The sequence below is a fragment of the Bos taurus genome, chromosome 5, assembly GCF_002263795.3.
Source record: "Bos taurus isolate L1 Dominette 01449 registration number 42190680 breed Hereford chromosome 5, ARS-UCD2.0, whole genome shotgun sequence".
In the NCBI taxonomy this organism is placed as follows: domain Eukaryota; kingdom Metazoa; phylum Chordata; class Mammalia; order Artiodactyla; family Bovidae; genus Bos; species Bos taurus.
In genome coordinates this window covers 8118182-8139209 of record NC_037332.1, presented here as the reverse complement: position 1 = coordinate 8139209, position 21028 = coordinate 8118182, and the positions used below count along the sequence as shown (strand labels likewise).

Genomic DNA, 21028 nt, shown 5'->3' with positions numbered 1-21028 from the left:
ACTGTCTCTACATTATGTTACAATTATCTTTGTATATATCAATTTTATCAACTAGAATCCAAAAAGTATTAAGAGAAGAAATGATTCTTATTTTTTCTAGTCATGATGTCAGACTCATAGTAAGTACTCACAAGCTATTATAAATTATTTATTGGATTCAGGTACATTCAAAACTACAAATACTTATGTAAATCTCAAATAGTTTCAAAAACTGTTTAGCCTAAAATTCCAGTTTTTTTCCTTTGCTCCTTTTTTATAGTAATAGCTAGAATGTACTTCTCATTTTTGTAATTAAGTATTTCATCTTTTATTCAGTATCTGCAAAGTGAATTTTAATTTGGGGTACAAATAGAGAAATCAGAGTCTAAATTTGCTGATCATAGAGGATGGTCTTCCTTTTAACACCGTCCGTTCATTCCTGGTTCAAATGACAGATACAGGAAAATCGGTTCTCTTCTCAGATATTAGGGACTTGAAGATTCCTTTTGGTCAAAAAGATACAATTGAAATACACAAGCCAGATTAAAGAAAGCCAAGGAGGTCATCACTATCCCTTCTGCCAACAGTAGACAAGTGAATATAGCTGAGCAGAGGTATTTGACATTTCAATTCTACCTTGACTATCTGAAACACAGCATTCACATGAACAATGTGCTCTCTTCAGTAATGGCTCTTCATCTCTTAGTTTTTATGCAGATTTCTATGCTAGCTAAAATGGTACCATCTTTTTTGTTTCCCTCGTAAATCCAGACTTATGTGAGCCTCAGCTCCTAAACAAAGACCAGTAACATCTCAGGCCTGTCAACAGTCAGACAGCCAAAGTAGGTCCATATAACAACACAAGGGAGACACCTTGATTAGTGTAGAACAGCAGGGAAATGGATCCTCAAAGAATTCAAATCAGAGATGTCAAGCAAGTAGATTAGAAAATATAATAATATTAAGCAGGGGTTTCCATGACTAAACAGAGATAAGTATCTCTCAACAGTAGGTGATGCAATGCACAAAACATGCAAAATAAAATTGCTCCCAAAGTATATTTCTTATACCCTGATGATAATGTTTTGGAATTTCTCAAGATCACTTTTAAAGAATGCAGAAAATGTATAAAGAATAATTCATGATACTTGCCTTAAGGGAAATCACAGTCCAAAAACTGAGTCAGATATGCAAACCTTAATCATTCATGTGATAATTCAGGTTTTGTAACAGTTACATACAGGATTTACTGAAGGCTGTAGAGGGAGTTGATTACCTAAATGCTTCTAGGCAGGAAAGACAGTAGGGAGGGCTTCGGAGAAAAAGGAGGTGTTAGTTGTTTGATGGATGAATAATGACTTTTCAAGTGATAAGGGGAAAAGTATTTTAGACAGTAAAAGCAAACTGCACAAAGGCATAAGGGTATATATACCTCAAGAAGCATCTGCTGAATTCCAAGTAGGTTCATGTACTAAGCTGTAAAGTGAGGCAACAGAGGAGAGAACATGAACTTCGATGTAAGACAAGCTCACAGCACTGACCCACCACTCAATAGCTGGTTATTTCAGATCATATTAAAGAACTTATCTGAGTTTTATTTGTTAGAAGAAAGGAATAGTAATTTCTGTGTGATCTTCTGGGGAAGACGAAACAAAAGAGCCGTCCAAACTGCTTTCACAGGAGGTAAATAAGATGTTCCATCTAGCACAGTTGTTACTACCATCTTCAGCACTGTACTCACCTTCAGACTGGGGAAGTAGGCTCTTGGAAGGCCAGTGTTCTACATTGACTATATATGCAGGACACATTTAAAGACTTATAAGAGAGAAAAACAAACACGCAATTGTTTTAGGAAAATCACTCTGACAGCATCCCAGAAAATGGGAAGGACTAAGTCTGGAATCAGGAGAAACAGTGGGGACACAGGGGCAGTAACCCTGTAAACATGAGCACAAAACTGAGGCGCTAAGTACAGAACTGACAGGCTAGGTGTTGAGATGAGGGGAGGAGGTGTTACCATGCTTATTTTTTCCCTTTTCTCTTCCCCCTTGCAAAGCTTTAGTGGTTTATGAAAGGCTTCTGACACAAAATCACCATTGAAGTTGCTGTGGTTACAGTGAGAAGGAAGAAAACACAGTGGATCTTTTCTTCCTATCCCATTCTGAAAACAGTAATTTTATCACACTATATTTCAGAATGTTGTGTTATAGTTAATCTTCTGCCAGGAAAGTTTTCTGTTCTGGCTTTCCAAGAAAATATAAGGAATAACAGGAAGCCTGTCACTCAAACTTTACCTCTTGCACTCATCCAAGATATTGAAGTCAGTACATAATGTGTGATAAAGAGCTTCAAGTGATGCAACAGTGAAGAAAACAGTCGACAATACATGAACATGTTTGTTGGGCACCGCCATTGTCACTCAGAGCAATATAACTATAAAAATTCTGTCATAACCAGCACTGTTTCCTTATCAAAAATGTTTAATTTTCAGAAAGCAGCAATATAACACAGACTTTTAAGGAAGATCACACATTTCTTCCTCTAAGCCTGCTTTAAGTTTTAGTTGATTATACTTTGTTTAAATTCACAGCATTTCTTAGTTACTATATTTGACTCATACTGTTCATATGGTTTCTGGGGTTCTGAAGGCAAGAATACTGAAGTGGTTTGCCATTCCCTTCTCCAGTGGACCACGTTTTGTCAGAACTCTCCACCGTGACCTGTCCGTCTTGGGTGGCCTTACACAGCGTGGCTCATAGTTTCATTGAGTTAGACAAGGCTGTGGTCCACGTGATCAGACTGGTTAGTTTTCTGTGATTGTGGTTTTCAGTCTGTTTGCCCTTTGATGGAGAAGGGTAAGAGGTTTATGGAAGCTCCCTGATGGGAGAGATTGAATGAGGGGAAACTGGGTCTTGTTCTGATGGGTGGGGCCATGCTCAGTAAATCTTTAACCCAATTTTCTCTTCAAGGGTGGAGCTGTGTTCCCTCCATGTTATTTACCTGGGCCAAACTATGGTGGAGGTAATGAAGATAATGGTGACCTCCTTCAATAGGTCCCATGCAAGTACTGCTACACTCAGTGCCCCAACCCTGCAGCAGCTCACCGCCGACCCACACCTCTGCTGGAGACTCCTGAACACTCCTGGGCAAGTCTGGGTCAGTCTCTTATGGCATCACTGCTCCTTTCTCCTAGGCCCTGGTGCACACAAGGTTCTGTTTGTGCCCTCCAAGAGTCTATTGCCCAGTCCTGTGTAAGTTCAGGCAGCTCTATGGTGGGGTTAATGGCGACCTCCTCCAAGAGGGCTTATGCCATACCCAAGTCATGGCACCCAGAGCCCCAGCCCCTGTGGCAGTCCACTGCTGACCTGTACCTCCTCAGGAGACACCCAAACACAGTTCTGTCTCAGTCTCTGGGGTCCCTGGGTCTTGGTGCACACAAGGTTTGTCTGAGCACACTGAGCATCTCTGGTGGGAATGGGGTGTGATTCTAAACGTGAATTTGCCCCTCCTACAGTCTTGTTCAGGCTTCTCCTTTGCCCTTGGACATGGGGTATCTCTTCACAGCCACTCCAGCACCAGGCAGCCCCGCATGAACTCCCCAGGTCGGTAGGTACCCAATATACTATGGGAGATCAGTGGAGAAATAACCTCAAAAAGAATAAAGACACAGAACCAAAGCAAACACAACACCCAGTTGTGGATGTGACTGGTGATAGAAGCAAAGTCTGATGCCTTAAAGAGCAATATTGCATAGGAACCTGGAATGTTAGGTCCATTCAGTTCAGCTCAGTCGCACAGTCATGTCTGAGTCTCTATGACCCCACGGACCACTGCATGCAGGGCCTCTCTGCCCATCACCATCTCCCGGAGTTTACCCAAACTCATCTCCATTGACTTGGTTATGCCATCCAACCATCTCATCCTCTGTCATCCCCTTCTGCTCTTGCCTTCAATCTTTCCCAGCATCAGAGTTTTTTCAAATGAGTCAGCTCTTCACATCAAGTGGCCAAAGTATTGGAGTTTCAGCTTCAACATCAGTCCTTCCAATGAACACTCAGGACTGATCTCCTTTAGGAGGGACTGGTTGGATCTCCTTGCAGTCCAAGGGACTCTCAAGAGTCTTCCAACACTGCAGTTCAAAAGCATCAATTCTTCAGCGCTCAGCTTTCTTTATAGTTCAACTCTCACATCCATACATGACCACTGGAAAAACCATAGCCTTGACGAGACGAAAGGAGATGACAAGAGTGACTGTTGACATTTAAGGAATCAGTGAACTAAAATGGACTAGAATGGGTGGATTTAACTCAGATGACCATTTTATCTACTAATGTGGGTAAGAATCCCTTACAAGAAATGGAGTAGCCCACACAGTCAACAGAAGAGTCTGAAATGCAGTACTTGGATGCAATCTCAAAAATGACAGAATGATCTCTGTTCATTTCCAAGGCAAACCATTCAATGTCACAGTAATCCAAGTCTAAGCTCTGATCAGTACTGCTGAAAAAGCTGAAGTTGAATGGTTCTTTGAAGACCTACAAGACCTTCTAGAACTAAAACACCCAAGAAAGATGTCCTTTTCATTATAGGGGACTGGAATGCAAAAGTAGAAAGTCAAGAAACAACTAGAGTAAGAGGCAAATTTGGCCTTGGAGTGTGGAATGAAGCATGGCAAAGGCTAATAGAGTTTTCCCAACAGAACTCACTGGTCATAGCAAACACTCTCTTCCAATAACACAAGAGAAGACTCTACACAAGGACATCACCAGAGAGTCAATACCAAAATCAGATTGATTATATTATTTGCAGCCAAAGATGGGGAAGCTCTATACAGTCAGAAAAAACAAGACCAGTAGCTGACTGTGGCTCAGATTATGAACTCCTTATTGCCAAATTCAGACTTAAATTGAAGACAGTAGGGAAAACCACTAGACCATTCAGGTATGATCTAAATCAAATACCTTACAATCATACAGTAGAAGTGAGAAATAGATTCAAGGGATTAGATCTGATAGACAGAGTGCCTGAAGAACTATGGACAGAGGTTTGTGACATTGTAGAGGAGACAGGGATCAAGACCATTCCCAACAAAAAGAAAGGCAAAAAAAAAAAAAAAAATGGCTGTCTGAGAAGGACTTACAAATAGCTGTGAAAAAGAAGAGAAGTGAAAAGCAAAGGAGAAAAGGAAAGATATGCCCATTTGAATGAAAAGTTCTGAAGAATAGCAAGGAAAAATAAGAAAGCCTTCCTCAGTGATCAATGCAAAGAAATAGAGGAAGACAATAGAATGGGAAAGACTAGAGAACTCGTCAAGAAAATTGGAGATACTTAGGGAACATTTCATGCAAAGATGGGCTAGATAAAGGACAGAAATGATAGGGACCTAACAGAGCAGAAGATATTAAGAAGAGGTGGCAAGAATACACAGAAAAACTGTACAAAAAAGATCTTCACAACCAATTAATCACGACGGTGTGATCACTCACCTAGAACCAGACATCCTGGAATATGAAGTCAAGTGGGCCTTAGGAAGCATCACTAGGAACAAAGCTAGTGGAGGTGATGGAATTCCAGTTGAACTATTTCAAATCCTAAAAGATGATGCTGTGAGGAGTGCTTCACTCAATATGCCAGCAAATTTGGAAAACTCAGCAGTGACCACAGGACTGGAAAAGGTCCGTTTTCATCCCAGTCCCAAAGAAAAGCAGTGTCAAAGATTGCTCAAGCTACCTCACAATTGCACTCATGTCACATGCTAGTAAATTAATGCTCAAAATTCTCCAAGCCAGGCTTCACCAGTACATGAACTATGAACTTCCAGATGTTCAAGCTGGATTTAGAAAAGACAGAGGAACCAGAGATCAAATTGCCAACATCTGATGGATCATCGAAAAAGCAAGAAAGTTCCAGAAAAACATCTATTTCTGATTTATTGACTATGCCAAAGCCTTTGTGTGGATTACAACAAACTGTGGAAAGTTCTTAAAGGGATGTGAATACCAGACCACCTGACCTGTCCCTTGGGAAATCTGTGTGCAGATCAGGAAGCAACAGTTAGAACTGGACATGGAACAACAGACTGGTTCCAAATCGGGAAAGGAGTATATCAAGGCTGTATATTGTCACTGTCCTTATTTAACTTACATGCAGAGTATATCATGAGAAACGCTGGGCTGGATGAATTAATTGTACAAGTTGGAATCAAGATTGCCAAGAGAAATATCAATAACCTCAGATATGCAGATGATACCCCCCTTATGGCAGAAAGTGAAGAGGAACTAAAAAGCCTCTTGAGGAAAGTGAAAGAGGAGAGTGAAAAAGTTGGCTTAAAGCTCAGAATTCAGAAAACTAAGATCATGGCATCTGGTCCCATAATTCATGGCAAATAGATGGGGAAACAGTGGAAACAGTGACAGATTTTATTTTGGGGGGCTCCAAAATCACTGCAGATGGTAACTGCAGCCATGAAATTAAAAGATGCTTACTCCTTGGAAGGAAAGTTATGACCAACCTAGACAACATATTAAAAAGCAGAGACATTACTTTGCCAACAAAAGTCCACCTAGTCAAAGCTATGGTTTTTCTAGTAGTCTTGTATGGATGTGAGAGTTGGACTATAAAGAAGGCTGAGCACCGAAGAATTGATGTTTTTGAACTGTGGTGTTGGAGAAGACTCTTGAGAGTCCCGTGGACTACAAGGAGATCTAACCAGTCCATCCTAAAGGAGATCAGTCCTGAATATTCATTGGAAGGACTGATGTTGAAGTTGAAATTCCAATACTTTGGCCACCTGATGTGAAGAACTAACTCATATAAATAGACCCTGATGCTGGGAAAAATTGAAGGCAGGAGGAGAAGGGGATGACAGAGGGTGAGATGGTTGGATGGCATCACCGACTCAATGGACATGAATCTGAGTAAACTCGGGGAGTTGGTGATAGACAGGGAGGCCTGGCGTGCTGCAGTCCATGGGGTTGAAAAGAGTCAGACATGGCTGAGCAGGTGAACTGACTGACTGATATTTCTATTCAATGGGGCACAGTTGCTAGAAGCAGTAAACATTTGCTCCTTGGAAGAAAAGCTATGACAAACCTAGACAGTGTGTTAAAAAGCAGAGACATCACTTTGCCACCAAAGGTCCTTATAGTCAAAGCTATGGTTTTTCCAGTAGTCATGTTATGGATGTGAGAGTTGGACCAATAAGAACACTGAGAGCTAAAAAATTTATGCTTTCAAACTGTGGTGCTGGAAAAGATTCTTGGGAGTCCCAAGCAAGGAGATCAAACCAGTTAATCCTAAAGGAAATCAACCCTGAATATTCATTGGAAGGACTGCTGCTGAAGTTGACGCTCCAATACTTTGGACACCTGTTGAGAAGAGCCAGTTCATTGGAAAAGATCTGATGCTGGGAAAAGTTGAGGGCAGGAGGAGGAGGGGATGACAGAGGATGAGATGGTTGGATCTCATACTGACTAATGGGCATGAGTTTGAGAAAATTCCAGGAGATAGTGAAGGACAAGGAAGGCTGGCATGCTGTAGTCCATGGGGTTGCAAAGAGTTGGACATGACTGAGTGACTGAAAAATAGCAACAATACATTATCACATAAGACTGACTTTGCCTATTTTATTTTTACTGTCTTTGCTCCCAAAATGCTTATAATCTAATAGCAGGGCAGACTGTTAGAAACTAAGTGCAAATATTGGAGAAAATGTATATATTATATACATATTATATTTTATAAATATAGTATATATTTTATATTTTTTCATTCTCCCTATAGATATTTGAGGTTTGTTTATTCCTCTTTAATTTAAATGTTTTGTTACTGTATTATCCAAAACTAATTCAGCTTTTTTCTACCACCATCATTGAATTAGGCAGTCCTGCTGATGGGATGTGTAACACACCATAAGAAAATAATTTTGAGATGGTTTAAATTCATACTTGTGAAAATTAATGACTGTGTAAGGAGAAAAACATGCTTCCAGTAAAGAAGCAAACACAGAGATAATTAGAGAGCATTCAATAATATAAAATTAATATTTTATGACTCATATTCATGTTCTTCCATTTGATGATTGTTTCAAAGCTTAGTAAAGGATATGTTACCAATTAGTTACTTTCTAAATTACATTCAACTGAAAAAGAAACTGTCAAACAACTGAAAAAATTGTAGGTGATATAGAATATTTTCATGTAATAAGAGGTATTTCTTATGACATAAGCAAGATTTCTCTTGGTTCCAAAAATCTTATTATACCAAAATGTCATCAGTCTCAAATTTATATTCCCTATGTATGAAAAAAAAAATGCTGAGAAAAAATAATTATTTCCAGCTACTCTTTGGACTCTATGAATGAGGTAGGTATGAATATAAGAATTTATTTAAATTTCTTGATTTAAGCAATACATATGAAATTATATAAAGGCAAAGGTAAATATCATCTGACATACACACCCCTTATTTCCACTCCCATTGAACTATGAGACTGTCATTGTTAAATATTCTCATGAATTAAGATTCTCACACCTCCTCTTTTTTTTGACTAGTCAGTGCACATAGACCTGGGGAGAAAAAAATGGCAACCATTTTTCCTGGAGAAAAAAACAGCAACTCATTCTGGTATTCTTGCCTGGGGAAAACCGTGGACAGAGAAGCCTGGCAGGCAACATGGGGCTGTAAAGAGTCAGTTCAGTTTAGTCGTTCAATCGTATCCGACTCTTTGTGACCCCATGAATCACAGCACGCCAGGCCTCCCTGTCCATCACCAACTCCCGGAGTTCACTCAGACTCACATCCAGAGAGTCGGTGATGCCATCCAGCCATCTCATCCTCTGTCATTCCCTTCTCCTCCTGCCCCCAATCCCTCCCAGCATCACAGTCTTTTCCAATGAGTTAACTCTTCTCATGAGGTGGCCAAAGGATTGGAGTTTCAGCCTCAGCATTAGTCCTTCCAGTGAAGGACTGGTCTCCTTTAGAATGGACTGGTTGGATCTCCTTGCAGTCCAAGGAACTCTCAAGAGTCTTGTCCAACATCACAGCTCAAGCATTAATTCTTCAGCGCTCAGCTTTCTTTATAGTACAACTCTCACATCCATACATGACCACTGGAAAAACCATAGCCTTGACTAGACCTTTTGTTGGCAAAGTAATGTCTCTGCTTGTCAATATGCAGTCTAGGTTGGTCATAACTTTCCTTCCAAGAAGTAAGTGTCTTTTAATTTCATGGCTGCAGTCACTATCTGCAGTGATTTTGGAGCCCCCCAAAATAAAGTCTGACACTGTTTCCACTGTTTCCCCATCTATTTGCCATGAATTATGGGACCAGATGCCATGATCTTAGTTTTCTGAATGTTGAGCCAACTTTTTCACTCTCCTCTTTCACTTTCCTCAAGAGGCTTTTTAGTTCCTTTTCACTTTCTGCCATAAGGGTGGTGTCATCTGCATATCTGAGGTTACTGATATTTCTCCCGGAAATCTTGATTCCATCTTGTGTTTCTTCCAGTCTAGCATTTCATGATGTACTCTGCAAAGAAGTTAAATAAGCAGGGTGACAATATACAGCCTTGATGTACTCCTTTTCCTATTTGGAACCAGTCTGTTGTTCCATGTCCTGTTCTAACTGTGGCTTCCTTACCTGCACACAGATTTCCCAAGGGGCAGGTCAGGTGGTCTGTTATTCCCATCTCTTTCAGAATTTTCCACAGTTTATTGTGATCCACACAGTCAAAGGATTTGGCATAGTCAGTAAAGCAGAAATAGATGTTTTTCTGGAACTTTCTTGCTTTTTCGATGATCCAACGGATGTTGGCAATTTGATATCTGGTTCCTCTGCCTTTTCTAAAACCAGCTTGAACATCAGGAAGTTCACGGTTCACATACTGCTGAAGCCTGGCTTGGAGAATTTTGAGCATTACTTTACTAGTGTGTGAGATGAATGAAATTGTGCAGTAGTTTGAGCATTCTTTGGCATGCCTTTCTTTGGAATTGGAATGAAAACTGACCTTTTCCAGTCCTGTGGCCACTGCTGACTTTTCCAAATTTGCTGGCATATTGAGTGCAGCACTTTCACAGCATCATCTTTCAGGATTTGAAAGAGCTCAAGTGGAATTCCATCACCTCCCCTAGCTTTGTTCATAGTGATGCTTTCTAAGGGCCACTTGACTTCACATTCCAGGATGTCTGGCTCTAGGTCAGTGATCACACCATCGTGATTATCTTTGTCATGAAGATTTTTTTGTACAGTTCTTCTGGGTATTCTTGCACCTCTTCTTAATATCTTCTGCTTCTGTTAGGTCCATACCATTTCTGTCCTTTATCGAGCCCATCTTTGCATGAAATGTTCCCTTGGCATCTCTAATTTTCTTGAAGTGATCTCTAGTCTTTCCCATTCTGTTGTTTCCCTCTATTTCTTTACACTGATCGCTGAGGAAGGCTTTCTTATCTCTTCTTGCTATTCTTTGGAACTCTGCATTCAGATGCTTATATCTTTCCTTTTCTCCTTTGCTTTTCATTTCTCTTCTTTTCACAGCTGTTTGTAAAGCCTCCTCAGACAGCTATTTTGCTTTTTTCCATTTCTTTTCCATGGGGATGGTCTTCATCCCTGTCTCCTGTACAATGTCATGAACCTCCGTCCATCATTCATCAGGTACTCTGTCTATCAGATCTAGTCCCTTAAAACAATTTCCCACTTCCACTGTATAATCATAAGGAATTTGACTTAGGTCATAACTAAGTGGTCTATTGGTTTTCCCCACTTTCTTCAATTTAAGTCTGAATTTGGCAGTAAGGTGCTCATGATCTGAGCCACAGTCACCTCCTGGTCTTGTTTTTGCTCACTGTATAGAGCTTCTTCATCTTTGGCTGCAAAGAATATAATCAATCTGATTTCAGTGTTGACCATCAGGTGATGTCCATGTGCAGAGTCTTCTCTTGTGTTGTTAGAAGAGGGTGTTTGCTATGACCAGTGCATTCTCTTGGCAGAACTCTATTAGACTTTTCCCTGTTTCATTCCGTATTCTCAGGCCAAATTTGCCTGTAACTCCAGGTGTTTCTTGACTTCCTACTTTTGCATTCCAGTCCCCTATAATGAAAAGAACATCTTTTTTTGGGTGGTAGTTCTAGAAGGCCTTGTAGGTCTTCATAGAACCATTCAACTTCAGCTTCTTCAGCATTACGGGTTGGGGCATAGGCTTGGATTACCGTGATATTGAATGGTTTGCCTTGGAAACAAACGGAGATCATTCTGTTGTTTTTGAGATTGCATCCAAGTACTGCATTTCATACTCTTTCATTGACCATGACGGCTACTCCCTTTATTCTAAGGGATTCCTGCCCACAGTAGTAGATATATCGGTCATATGAGTTAAATTCACCCATTCCAGTCAAGTTTAGTTCACTGATTCCTAGAGTGCCGACATTCACTCTTGCCATCTCCTGTTTGACCACTTCCAATTTGCCTTGATTCACGGACCTAACATTCCAGGTTTCTATGCAATATTGCTCTTTACAGCATCAGACCTTGCTTCTATTACCAGTCCCATCGACAACTGGGTATTGTTCTTTGTTTGGCTCCATCCCTTCAGTCTTTCTGAAGTTATTTCTCCACTGATCTCCTGTAGCATTTTGGGCACCTACCGACCTGGGAAGTTACTCTTTCAGTATCCTATCATTTTGCCTTTTCATACCATTCATGGGGTTCTCAAGGCAAAAATACTGAAGTGGTTTTCCATTCCCTTCTCCAGTGGACCACATTCTGTCAGACCTCTCCACTATGAACCACCTGTCTTGGGTGGCCCCACATGCGATGGCTTAGTTTCACTGAGTTAGACAAGGCTGTGGTCTATGTAATCAGATTGGCTAGTTTTCTGTGATTGTGGTTTCAGTGTGTCTGCCCTCTGATGCCCTCTTGCAACACCTACCGTCTTACTTGGGTTTCTCTTACCTTGGACGTGGGGTATCTCTTCACGGCTGCTCCAGCAAAGAGCACCTGCTGCTCCTTACCTTGGATGAGGGTTATCTCCTCACCACTGCCCCTCCTGACCCTGAATGTGGAGTAGCTCCTCTCAGCCCTCCTGGGCCCATGCAGCCACTGCTCCTTGGTCGTGGGGTTGTTTCTCTGGGCCACTGTCCTTGACCTCGGGTGTGGGGTAGCTCCTTTTGGCTGCTCCTGTGCCATCGCAGCCTGGTGCTCTCGGTGGCCGCCCCTGACCTTGGGCGTTGGGTAGCTCCTCTCGGCCGCACTTCTGCGCAGACACTACTAAATGAAACGCATAAAATTTTATATAAATTGTGATCATTTACACAATGTTCATACTATTTTCTTTTACATAGGTGCCTCATATTCTTTATTGCTTCTGTTTCCTCCCTCTATATCTCACCTTCACCACAGTCCTAACCAAAGTTGTAGGTAGTGTGTTGAAATTATCTTAGTATAAAAAAATCTCTATTTTCTGTGCTGGTAGAGACATATACTCATAGGTAAACTTGCATGGGATATTTTACATTATATAGAAGGGTATATTCAGAGTAACTGTCACGCCTCTCTGTGCATTTTTCACTCATCAATAACTTCTGAAAATTGCAAATCACTCCAGGTTATCTGAGTTAAATGGCTCCATAACATTCTATGTTGTAAATGTACCTTTATATATTTCACCCACATTACATGATTCTAACTTTATGAAATCATAATAGAATTTTAACTTTTAAAAGATTTTGAGATACTGATTTAGTAAAGCATTTTCTCAGGTTCTCATGTTTGAACCCTTCTTTCCCTTGTACTGATCTCTAAGAAAACCCTTCTCTTACTCAGCCTGGGAGTGAAAGTAAAGGGAAAGTACACAATTTCAAAAGTAAATAAAACATTCACAGATAAGCTTGAGTTGACTGCAATCAAATTTCATCTCAAAAATTTTATGACTCAATTTAAAATTTCATTGATGTGAAATGAAAAAAAAAAAAAGTTACTTAGCATACATTTCAAAAAGTTCCAGGAGCAATTTAAATGTTTGAAGTCTGGCATCACAAGGTGCCAGGAAGTCCTTTCTGAAATTCCTCTTCTCTTCATGTTAGATTCTTGGCTTATTTGCATTTAACTTTAAACTACTACCATCACATTAATGGAGGAAATTGAGTTAATTGAGTTAATAGGATTCTAATTGTTTTATTAATTGCTAAAATCACAAGTTTGATGTAAAATTATATATCCATAATTTACTAATGTTTCAAAGGGGATTGTTCATGGTGTACAGAATTAAAAGTATGCATGTTGGGCATTACAAAGAAGTTACCTGGTTCTATAATTCTGTCTCTGCCACTGACTATTTGAATAAATTTAGGCAGAGTATCTGTCCTCCATCTATAAGCTGAATCAACTCTATCAGTTGTGAGAGTAAAATCAAGTAAGATATATGAGTCTGTTTCACATATCTACAGATAGTAAATAGAGAATAACATTTTCATGAAGTAATCATTGCAGAACAGACATAAGAAAACTATTAACCTTCCATTCATTCATTTAACAAATATATTCTGAATATTTCTAGATACCATAAATGAAACTAGAACTAAAAACAGAGTAGGCCAAACAATAATGAATAAAGAAAAGTATTTCCCTTCAAGAAGAACTTCTGTGTCATATGTGTATATACAATGTTATAGAAATTTAAATCCCTTTTAAGGGATTATAAGGAGCTATACCCAAAGAGGTGTGTGCTTATGCAAAATTAGAAGCAAAGTTTCATTCAGTCAGATGGAATAAAATCAAAGCTCGAAACATTGACAAGGATAATTTACTTAAGCTCTCTTGAGCCTTTCTTCAAATGTAAAAATAGGGAAATTAACACTTTTCTTACAGTGTTATTTTAATAACAAAATTAAAAGATAATAGCTACCCATCCATGCATCTACTTATCTATTCATCCATCTATCCATGCCATATACTGGAAAATAAATGGATCATTCTTCCTTTCTATATATATTTTTAATTCTTAGATTAACATTTCTCAAATGTGATTATTTCAAAAAAGCATCAAAATTCTTTCTTGTGCACGGAGATGAAAAAGGCCTTAGTTGGATTTCCTGACACATATTTTCTTTTTTTTTTTTCTCATTTGTTCACAAACCTTTATTGATAACTTTGCTGGGTTCTGTGGGAGGGAATCAATTAACAAAAATAAAGGGACATCATTGCCAACAAGTGGAACAACTGGACACATATACACACACATATATAAATCATTCAGTGCACAATTATATTTTAACACAGCAGCAACCTCAAAGTCAATGTTACTTCCACCTTACTTCCAGCATGTGTTAAGTTGCCATATCACATTTTATATTTTGCTTACTTATTTGTTTATTTATTTATGACTGCTCTATTCATCTTAAGATGTCAGCAATGGCTTGTGGGGCCTCACATAGTATGTGATCACACTTTAAGTACGTTGCAATGTCCTTTCTATGTTACACGGCTTCTGCCATATTTTCCTCTATTTTTGTTCCTGGTCTGACACACATTTTCATGATTTGGTAGCACTGAGCACAGTGAAAGTGTTGGTTGCTCAGTCATGTCTGATTCTTTGTGACCCCATGGACCGTTAGCCTGCCAGGCTCCTCTGTCCATGGGATTTTACAGGCGAGAATACTGGAGTGGGTTGCCACGCCTTTTTTTCAAAGGATTTTCCTGACCCAGGAATCAAACCCACGTCTCCTGAATTGTAGGCAGATTCTTTACCGTGTAAGCTACCAGGGTCACAGTAGTCATTTCAGTTTAGGTTTTCTAAGTGACTTAATCGCATCCTATGTAAAGACTTTTCTTTTATGTTACAGAAAAAAAATTATTTTAATTTTCAAATGCTAGGTAGATATACCAATGGAAATATTTTACAAGCTTAAATTTTGTCTAAAGCTTTGGTGTCTATGTTGAACCACTGTCCCTCTAAAGTTCATCTAAGAGGGATAAAAAAGGCCCCACAGCTGCATGAAGGGATCTTGGATATAAGTAGAAAGAATTGGAGATACTGAGGGAGAAGCCAGTAAGTCTTTAATATATTGGGGAAAGGGGATGAACATGATCAGATTTCTGAAAAGATAGGGTCTGTGGTCCATTTGGCTTTAATTCTGCAGTATCTAAGTATAGTCCTGCAAAACCAGTTGCTTACTGTTTTCATTTTTAGACAGCTTTTATCAATGGACATGATGAAGTGAATGGGGGAAAAAAAAGGTAAGAAAAATTATGTAAAGGAGTTGTAAGAGACTGATGGTGAACGTAAACAACCCTTGACTAGTTCAGTGATGTTGGCAATGGGAAGACACTATGACTAGTATTTCAAAGGTAGTACTGATAGGATTTGAAAACTACTTGGCTATTAGATAAAAGAAGAGAAAAAAGAGAATTCCTAGTTTTGAACCTGGGCTTCAAAAAATATTTTAGATTGAGTGAATTAGAACACAAATATCAATGTGTATTTAATTCAGCTAAGATAGCACCTACAGAAAAACTTATATAAGCATCTGTATCAGAAAATAGGAAAGGTCTAAGATTTCTAACTTCTCATATTTACAATCTAGAAAAAGAAAAGCAAACTAAACGTAAAACAAGAAGAAGTAATAAAACAAAACATAAAAAAATAATCCAGAACATGTTTCTTTGAAAGAGCCATAAAATTAATGTACCTCTAGCCACACTAATTTTTAAAAAGGAAAAGTTATAAACTACAATACTAGAAATGAAAGGGGGGCTATCCTTACAAATCTTACAGCCATTAGAAGCTTATAATAGGAAAATACTTTCATCAACTCTATACCAATAACTTTGACAACTAAGGTGGAAAGGAGAGCACCAAGAGCCCGGCCGTTGGCCTCAGTCAGCTCCCAGAGGGAATCCTGTTTCTTCCACTTGCTTGAAGTTTGTCCTCGGATGAGGTACTTAATTTTCCTAAGCCTCACCTGAAACTTCAGGAGTCAAACCACAGGTCTCACAGGTTTATTCTGAAAATTCAATGAGATCTTGAGATCATTCAGATAAAGCACAGAGGAAGGTATATAGTAAATGCTAAATGAATGATATCAATATATGATTATCATTTTACTGTTTTTACTGCTACTAAAGTAGGAAATGGCAACCCACTCCAGTATGCTTACCTGGGAAATCCCATGGACAGAAGAGCCTGGTGGGCTACAATCCATGGGGTCACAAAGAGTCAGACACGACTGAGCACAAAGCACAACAACAGAAAACACCCAAATCCCAATAGGCTGTCAAGATACAATAACATCCACATCCCGGTTTGCCTATTCCTGTGCGTGCATGCATGCATGCTAAGTCACTTCAGTCATACCCAACTCTTTGCAACTCTATGGACTCACCAAGAGGAGCTCACCAAGCTCCTCTGTCCATGGGATTCTCCAGGCAAGAAATTCAGGAGTGGGTTGCCATGCCCTTCTCCAGGGGATCTTCCTGACTCAGGGATCGAACTCATCTCTTATATCTACTGCATTGGCAAGCAGGTTCTTTATTACTAGGGCCACCTTGGAAGCCCCTGTCTATTCTATTCTTACCTCCAACTTGAGGAGAAGCACCCTGCTATCACCAGTGCTCACCAAGTAAACCCTAACAAGACCTGGTGGTATTTTTGCACACATTTCAAAAAGGGACTACCTCTTAGATGACAAACCCTAAGACAGCATTCATGTTGACCAAGCAAATCACACACCAGAATTCTTTATATGCTCACCTAATGGCCAAGTGTCTTTGAACAAGGCAAGAATTTCAGAAACATACAGATGTTTAGAAGGTGTCCTGTGTCCTTCGTGGCACCATGAAACAAAATGGGCCACAGCAAAACCTTTGCATTAGTCACTGCCTCTCCAGTTATATGCCCATGTACAAACAAAAGGATTGCTATTCTTTGTCATTTGAGCCTAGGACTTGGGGCCAAAGGAGGACAAGTTGCTCATGGGGGAAGGTGTTTTGGGAAGTGCAAACTGCCCCAGAAAATACTACATTCTCTAACGTCAGAAGGCGGGAGGAGACCAGGGATTCTTGAAGAAGCACAAGCCCCTCAAGAATGTACAAGCATTCTTGTACAGGAGCAGGGCTGGGTGAGGGAGGTGAGGAAGGAAGTGAAGGGCAAGAGGGAATAGCCATGGGGGCAGGATTCTGAGAGGGAGCAGAGTGGTAAGATTTCCATTTGGATGACAATGTGTGGAATCTGAAGAGCAAAAGAAAAACATACTATGTGACATTTATTGATGCTAATTCAGATTTCAATTTATATTTTACATTAGATGGTATTATGCATATGTATAGTAGTGTCATAACATAAAATCAATCCTAGATTTTTGACATTTTATTGTTTCTTAAAGTTGAATGCACAATGTATTAAAAGTAAAATATTTTTCCTCAAAAAAGTTATTACTTTGATGTATCTTTCATCCACTGGTGTCCTAAAATTTCAGAGCATAACTACTTTAGAAAAAATTAAAAATACACAAACGTATGTGTACAAAATTCATCCATGAAACCATTTCATCTGCATTAAATCCAAAGGCACAGCAGACCTGGGACCCAGCAGTTCAGCCCTGTCTTTCCCTCCCCTCTATGCCGTGGCTCTGCAGAGGTCCCTTCCTAGTAGTTTGATGTACGAGTCTCTCACCAAACCTGGCTCTCAACCAGCTACTCTGGACTTGTTTCAGTTGCGTTATCATCTGTCCCAACCAACCTCACTCTCATCTCCCCTTTTCTTTTTCTTCCATATTAGAAGGAAAACAAAACCCTCTCTTGCTACTCTGATCCTATCTGATACTACTACATGGTATTTTGCTTTCCATTAGTATCTACATTTATTATACTTCTTGCTACCATGGCAACTAACCACTTATAGTAAAATCCTAGATACCAGGTTTCTCATTTTCAACAGATAATCTGCATTGTGCACTTTTTCTCCCTCCCCATTTTAGGCCCGAAAACCTCAGTATAATCGAACCTATATTTCTCTAACAGAATCTCCCCTCTCTCTCTCTTTTTTTTATTACCTTTTTTGAGTAACAATAAATGTATTTATAAAATAGCATCAAGTTTTTAAACAAACAGGAAAAAAGATATTCCTAAACACTTTCACTTTTTGCTTCCAGGAAAGGCAGTGCAGGGGTCCCTTTGATTACTAAAAACAAATAACTTGTGACTTCTGGAAATTGTACAACTGTCTTTATGTTACAATAACATGAGGACTTTTAAAACTAGCACTGTGACTTATTTTGGGGTTTTAGTTTGATAAATAACCTTATGCAATCTGCTATGGTGACGTAAGCACAGGCCACTTAGAGATAGAATTTAATTCGTTTCATGTAAGACAACTTATACAACTTTCTCCAAAATTTTACTGAAATTCAACCAGTTTATTTTATAGAATTTTATTTCATTTATTCATATAATACATATCCTATCTAGTCAGCTATGACGAAATGACCTTTCCCATTGCAGAGTCTTTGTGTCCCACGATTTGACTTACGAGCTAGGATTTCAGTAGTTTTGTTTTCCAAGAAGTACAATAGTTTATCTTTACCCACAGAGGAGAGACAAGCAGAATTCTTCAAAATGATGTGAGCTTTCAGAGCAAATAGCCTCTTCTGAGGAAATGGTTTATATGGACAAGAGAGATGATTGGATTTTTACAAAGAACTATGAAGCCATTTACCATAAAAGAGAAAAAAATAGGAGCACAAGGAAACTGTAATTTAGGCTTATATAATAAAATACAAAGGACAGTGAAGTAATAAACTAAAGTTATATACAAAACAATGCCAAGAGTATGCCTAGGATAACTAGAATATGTAGCTTTAGAGTTTGAATGTTTTCTAAACTTTCAAACAACTTTTTAAAAAGAGAAATATATCGTGAATTTATAAATTTCTATGTCATCAGAAAAACACAATTTCTGTCAACTTTGAGTAGATATTTATACTGCATACTATCTAAACATCTAGCTTTTATTCAAATCAATATTCTTGCTGTTTTTATGCACAATGTCAAGCAATCTGAAGTTTCCAATTATCTTACTTGACTCATTGGAAAAGACTCTGATGCTGGGAGGGATTGGGGGCAGGAGGAGAAGGGCATGACAGAGGATGAGATGGCTGGATGGCATCACTGACTCGATGGACGTGAGTTTGGGTGAACTCTGGGAGTTGGTGATGGACAGGGAGGCCCGGCGTGCTGCGATTCATGGGGTTGCAAAGAGTCGGACACGACTGAGCGACTGAAATGAACTGACTGATGGAGTATCTGTGTGTGGAAATTTCCTACCTTTTAAGGTCAGGGGTCATGACAGAAATCAGTGTAGTTTGGCACATTTAGTGTTTATTTTTGTCTAGTCTAAGACATGGCCTTCCTTACCTGTCAAATCCTCAAATATTAATCAGCAAGGACCTTGGAGAAATCAATGCATTTTCATACCTTCTTTTATTCTACTGTATAATGAAAAATCCTTGCAATAACTACCTTACCCTCTTCCTAATAAAATTTTCATTTCAATTATAGGTTATTTTTATTTTGGAAATTTTTGTATACACTTATGTCAAACCAAGATTTTCTATAATGATACCAGACATGGTTGTGCTGGTAGAAGGATAAGTGGGTTTGAAGGCATAATGCACAAAGACAGACATGGTTTAGCACAACTGACTTTCCACTTGGATATCAAGTGCAAAAGTGTAGTTGAACATGCTCTGGAAAGAATATGGTTTCTCATCACTTCTTCCTAGTTTCACTCTAAAAGAAACACAAATTTAATGGATCACATTTCCTATACTGGGACACACTAGAGTTGTTGGGAGTGAAAGTTTCCAAAGGAAAAGGATTACAATGTAACTCATAATCAGGTAGAAGTGGTCTCTTCTTTCCCATTATTTCAAAGGGACTGAACTGACAAACTCGAATCAGTTTTCTTCCTTCCCTTTCCTGTGGCAGGGGATCATTTAACAAACACTTGTTGTTCAATAATGATTAGAAAGGCATGATTATAATTCAATATCCTTACAAGTGTACTGCTAATGGAGATAAGCTGGGGGGCGGGGAGGGTGGTTGTGGGGGGAAGTATGGAGAGACAGATAGTAAGAAAGATCAGTCTATCGTATTGAGAGCTTTCCTAGTGTTTTAGTGCTAACCCTGATACTAGTGCCCTTCATTTTGACTAAAGAGTTTTCTTCATAGAGGAAAAAAAAAAAAAAACTATCAAAAATCACAAGATTGAGATTAATAAATGAGAAAAATGTTCCCATATCTGTGAAAATTCTTGTGATCACTTCTTTTTTTTTCCTTCCAGTATTGCTGAGATATAATTGACATATAGTACTGTACAAATTTAAGGTGTACAGCATGATTTGACTTACAAACATCATGAAATGTTTATCACAAGTTCTGTAAACATTTATCATCTTATATTGATAAAAAATTAAAGAACTAGTACAAAGATATTTTCCCTTGTGATGAGAACTCTTAGAATTTACTTTCTTAACAAGTATCATATATAAAATATAGCATGTAAATTATATTTATCATGTTGTATATTACACCCTTAGTATTTATTTATCCTTACAGCTGGAAGTTTGCACCTTTGGACCACCTTTATCCTACTCCCCCCTCTCCCTACTCTCCACTCCCAGTAACCACAATTCTTATGTTTTTCTATGAGTTTGTTATTTTCACTTGTTTGTTTTGAAGTATAATTGACCTAAAACACTATGTGATTTGATATTTCTATACATTTCAAAATGATCACCATGTTTAAGTCCAGTTATGATCTGTCACACGACTAAGATATGATATACTTAGGGACTATATTTTCCACAGTGTACATTTCACACCTGTTATTCATTTATTTTGCAACTGAAAGTTTTTACTTCTTATTATCCTCACCTCCTTTCCTCCCCCACACCCCTCTCCTCTGACAGTCACTAGTTCTCTGCATCTACAGTTCTGTTTCTGGTTTGTTATGTTTGTTCATTTGTTGTTTTTCACATTCTACACACAAGTAAAATCATA

The 21028-nt window shown here is 38.8% G+C and overlaps 1 long non-coding RNA gene across 1 annotated transcript in view; it reads right to left on the bottom strand.

The window, feature by feature from the left end:
- Positions 1-12328, bottom strand: part of LOC104972332 (uncharacterized) — a 311320-nt gene extending 298992 nt beyond the window's left edge. The window contains exon 1 of the long non-coding RNA XR_806498.4: positions 1412-12328. This is a non-coding gene — a long non-coding RNA (uncharacterized lncRNA). The remainder of the gene's footprint in view (positions 1-1411) is intronic.
- Positions 12329-21028: the final 8700 nt, after the last annotated feature.